General features: G+C 45.9%; 1 long non-coding RNA gene across 1 annotated transcript; it reads left to right on the plus strand.

Moving 5' to 3' along the window:
- Window positions 1-2,822: 2,822 nt before the first annotated feature.
- LOC141134509 (uncharacterized) lies at window positions 2,823-4,131 on the plus strand. Its single transcript, XR_012243180.1, has 2 exons — window positions 2,823-3,504; window positions 3,779-4,131. It is a non-coding gene; the product is annotated as an uncharacterized lncRNA (long non-coding RNA).
- Window positions 4,132-5,294: the final 1,163 nt, after the last annotated feature.

Here is a 5,294-nt window from a genome sequence, read left to right on the forward strand (position 1 = left end):
AAGTGTGAGGAGAGGACGATCCAGGCGTACAAGTGTGAGGAGAGGACGGTCCAGGTGTACGAGTGTGAGGAGAGGACGGTCTAGGTGTACGAGTGTGAGGAGAGGATGGTCCAGGTGTACAAGTGTTAGGAGAGATGGGTCCAGGTGTATGAGTGTTAGGAGAGGATGGTCAAGGTGTACGAGTGTTAGGAGAGATGGGTCCAGGTGTACGAGTGTTAGGAGAGGACGGTCCAGGTGTACGAGTGAGAGGAGAGGACGGTCCAGGTGTACGAGTGAGAGGAGAGGATGGTCCAGGTGTACGAGTGTGAGGAGAGGACGGTCTAGGTGTACGAGTGTGAAGAGAGGATGGTCCAGGTGTATGAGTGTTAGGAGAGGACGGTCCAGGTGTACGAGTGTGAGGAGAGGACGGTCTAGGTTTACGAGTGTGAGGAGAGGATGGTCCAGGTGTACAAGTGTTAGGAGAGATGGGTCCAGGTGTATGAGTGTTAGGAGAGGATGGTCCAGGTGTACGAGTGTTAGGAGAGATGGGTCCAGGTGTACGAGTGTTAGGAGAGGACGGTCCAGGTGTACGAGTGAGAGGAGAGGACGGTCCAGGTGTACGAGTGAGAGGAGAGGATGGTCCAGGTGTACGAGTGTGAGGAGAGGACGGTCTAGGTGTACGAGTGTGAAGAGAGGATGGTCCAGGTGTACGAGTGTTAGGAGAGGACGGTCCAGGTGTACGAGTGAGAGGAGAGGATGGTACAGGTGTACGAGTGTGAGGAGAGGACGGTCAAGGTGTACGAGTGTGAGGAAAGGACGATCCAGGCATACGAGTGTGAGGAGAGGACGGTCAAGGTGTACGAGTGTGAGGAGAGGACGGTCCAGGTGCACGAATGTGAGGAGTGGACGGTGCACGTGTACGAGTGTGAGGAGAAGACAGTTCAGGTGTACGAGTGTGAGGAGAGGACAGTTCAGGTGTACGAGTGTGAGGAGAGGATGGTCCAGGTGTACGAGTGTGAGGAGAGGACAGTCTAGGTGTACGAGTGTGAGGAGAGGATGGTCCAGGTGTACAAGTGTTAGGAGAGATGGGTCCAGGTGTACGAGTGTGAGGAGAGGACGGTCTAGGTGTACGAGTGTGAGGAGAGGATGGTCCAGGTGTACAAGTGTTAGGAGAGATGGGTCCAGGTGTACGAGTGTTAGGAGAGGACGGTCCAGGTGTACGAGTGAGAGGAGAGGACGGTCCAGGTGTACGAGTGAGAGGAGAGGACGGTCCAGGTGTACGAGTGAGAGGAGAGGATGGTCCAGGTGTACGAGTGTGAGGAGAGGACGGTCTAGGTGTATGAGTGTGAAGAGAGGATGGTCCAGGTGTACGAGTGTTAGGAGAGGATGGTCCAGGTGTACGAGTGAGAGGAGAGGATGGTACAGGCGTACGAGTGTGAGGAGAGGACGGTCAAGGTGTACGAGTGTGAGGAGAGGACGATCCAGGCATACGAGTGTGAGGAGAGGACGGTCAAGGTGTACGAATGTGAGGAGAGGACGGTCCAGGTGCACGAATGTGAGGAGTGGACGGTGCACGTGTACGAGTGTGAGGAGAGGACGGTTCAGGTGTACGAGTGTGAGGAGCGGACAGTCCCCTCAGATGGACAGGTTATGGCATTATGGCGGCACAAGTCGACCCTTTGCAATGCTTGCAGTATAAATACATACCTCCCAACATTTTGAGATGGGAATGAGGGACACCTACAGGCAAATGTATGTAGGCATAGGACACGCCCCCTGCCACACCCCCTTAGAGGAGAAGTAACCAAAAAAAGGTAAATTAAATCCACAAGAACTTTTTTTACCACTACTATTCCTTTATATTGACTTTTAAAATTTACAAATGCAGCAATCTAGCAGTAAAAAGGGTCGCAGGTTCGAATGCCAACCACAACACCACCTGCCTGGAGTTTGCATGTTCTCCCTGTGCCTGCGTGGGTTTCCTCCCACACTCCAAAGACATGCTAGTAGGTTAATTGGATTTTCTCTAAATTGACCCTAGTATATGAATGTGAGTTAGGGACTTTAGATTGTAAGCCCCTTGAGGGTAGGGACCAATGTGATTGTACAATGTATATGTAAAGCGCTGCATAAATTGATGGTGCTATACAAGTACCTTAGACATACCTCCCAACATTTTGAGATGGGAATGAGTGACACCTACTAGCAAATGTAAGTAGGCATAGGAAACGCCCCCTGCCACGCCCCCTTAAAGGAAAATTACCAAAAAAAGGTTAAATAAATACACAAGGGACTTTTTTTCTTAGCACTACTATTCCTTTATATTGGCTTTTAAAATTTACAAATGCAGCAATTTAGAATTTGGATGAAAGGTTTAGCACTGGGAATAGCTTTGTGAAAGATAAAAGGTACATTTTATAAACAACTATATGGATCTGACCAAAATGAGGCACATTGCTCCAAATCAGGGACAGTCCCTCGAAATCAGTGACAGTTGGGAGCTATGCCTTAAATAATAAAAGATCAGACCCAAATGAGGAAAGAGGGACATTGCTCTAAATCAGGGAGAGTTGGGAGTTATGTAAATACAGAGCCAAGTCAGCAGCGGGTGAAGTAAATCATTTTATTGTGTAATTATTGATGTGTGAGATTTGCGGGGCGCTGTTATCGCACGGTATTACTCCTGGCAGCCCGCATCAGACTCGGCTCTGAGGACTCGGAGTTGATAGTGAAGTGAACTTTCTCCGTATAATAAAGTTTGGTGCAGTTCAGGCCGGCAGCCAATCAGAGCCGCTGTGAGGGAGTCCTGTGAGAGGTGACTGGCCATCCTGGAGGTGAGACGCAGCCAATGGGAGGAGGGCGGCGGGGTGAGCGGGAAGTTGAGGCTGGGGTCAGGCACACTCTGGGGTGGTCAGGAGAAGGCTTTCATGTGTTTCTTATTATACAGGTTCCCGGGCCGGGCCTCAGTATGTGTGTGGAGGGGACATGAGTGTCGTCACCCCGGGACTCTTCTCTGTAGAGGAGCTGTCACCTCCCGGTGTGTATAGAGTACACCCCCGGCGCCCGTGTCATGCTTTGAGGGCAGCGGGGGGGGGGCCCTCGTTGTGTCCGTCTATTCATCTACTGATAACGAACGGTGTGAGGTGATCTCCAGTACAGGGCTCCGCTCCCCCTCACTTGTCCCCGTAGTTTAGGGACCGTACAGGGGGTGGCGGGGATATCCTTTATTATCACACAGGAAATACACACACATGTTGTCGGAGTCAGGCCGTCGCTGCGATGTGTATCGGGGGAGCAGCGCGGGATATGATCCGGAGAGGTGAGAGGACGATCAGGAGAGTTCCGTGTTCTTCCACAGCAAGGGTGAGCCGAGCAGACGGAGCGCATTCATGGAGCGGCAGCGCCACCTGTTGTCAGCTCTATGTTATGCCATGTGTCAGCTGTGGGAGTGATTCAGCACGATCCAGGGATTGAAGCGATCGGTGTCTTCTGTTTACATAATTTTAGCGCTATTTAATTGACAAGGTAAAGTCGATCTAAACCCACATCAATAAAAATTCATACGTGCTTTAAAATATATCTATAATCGAAATCTAAAATCATAGATCCATCTCTACGTAGTCTTTCAATTATTTCTGAATGTCAAATCTATTGACAATTATCATTTGTTATAAGTGTGAGCCATTTATCTGTTTTGCTTGATCACTTTCTGTGTAGAGGTGTAAGCATGATTGCAAATGCAGTAATTCTGGTGTGTCTGTATTTCTATTATTTCTAACCTACTCCTATTATTCTGCAGGAATCTGAAGTTTGTAAACTTGTTTTGTGAAGATCACACACTTCCTGTAACCACTTCAACTCCAGAAGGTTTTACCCCGTTCATGACCCGGACTGTGCTACTTTAACTGGTGATTGCGTTGTCATCCAACACTGTCTACAGATTCGATTTATGTCATTTTCTTTTTACACAAGTAGAGCTTTCTTTTGGTGGTATTTTATCACCACTTTGTTTTTTTTTATTTCTTGCTAAATAAAGACAGAAAATTTAGATTAAAAAAAATTCTTAATTTCAGTTATATAATTTTGGTGGTATTTGATCACCACTTTGTTTTTTTATTTCTTGCTAAATAAAAACTGAAAATTCAGATAAAACACATTTTTCTTCATTTGGGTAATATCATTTTGGTGGTATTTGATCACCACTGTTTTTTTTTTTTTTTTTTATTATTATTATTTTTTGCGATATAAACAAAAAAAAATCCCCCAAATTAAAAAAAAAAATAAATAAATAATAAAACAATATTTTCTACTTTCTGTCATAAAACATATCCAAGAAAATCAAATTTCATCATCAATTTTGGGCAAAATGCATCCTGCTACACAACTTTGGGAAAACAAAAAACAAAATGTGTACATTAGTTTGTGTGAAAGGTATAGTGTCTACAAACTATGGTGTGTGTGTAATATATATTTGAAAATTGATCAGTTCTGATGTATGATGGGTTCTGATGTAATGACTGCTTATCTCATTTCTTGAGGCCCTAAAATGCCAGGACAATACAAACACCCCCAAATGACTCCCTTTTATTTATTTTTGTTAGGCCCCTTTCACACAGGCGGATAGAATTCAGCTTTTAGCTGCGGATAGATGAAGTTATCTACCGCATCTAAACTCACACAATGCTTTCCTATGGCCCCATTCACACACTGCGTTTAGCAACGGTTTCGTTACATGGGGTTTTGTGCGGTAAGAAAAAATACATTTGACTGTGTCCAGGACGGATTTAGCACAGCTATCTGCACATAACCGCAGTGTACTATTTCACCGGGGAATAGCAGAGGCAACGAGGAAAGAAAAACAACAGGAAGCAAATCAGAAATGGCAAGAATGTTCCACCGCAGCTAAACGCATCCGCATGTAAATGCTGCTAATCGCAATGTGATTGATGTGCCTGGAGTCTTGGAATTTCAAAATAACAAAACATGCTTTTAACAGCGGCAGAACAGCTGCCGAAGAGGCCTTAGAAAGTAGACAGTCCGAGGCGTTTAGTACGAGGCATGGCAAGATTTTTGAAGTTATTTTGTCACAGTTTTTCACCAGTGCATTTTTTTTTTTGCTTTGCATTCTTTCATCAGAGTAGTTCTAACAATACTGTACTATTCTGGTGGGGGGGGGGGGGGGCGGGATGAAGGGAGAGGGGTGATTAAGGATTTTATATATACTTTGTGAGTTTTTTATGTTGTGAGTTTTGCCTGCTGCTGGCCATACTACATATATACCACATATCCCATGGTACCTTTCTGCCTACAAACGG

This window comes from Aquarana catesbeiana, linkage group LG03, assembly GCF_042186555.1.
Source record: "Aquarana catesbeiana isolate 2022-GZ linkage group LG03, ASM4218655v1, whole genome shotgun sequence".
Lineage (NCBI taxonomy): Eukaryota > Metazoa > Chordata > Amphibia > Anura > Ranidae > Aquarana > Aquarana catesbeiana.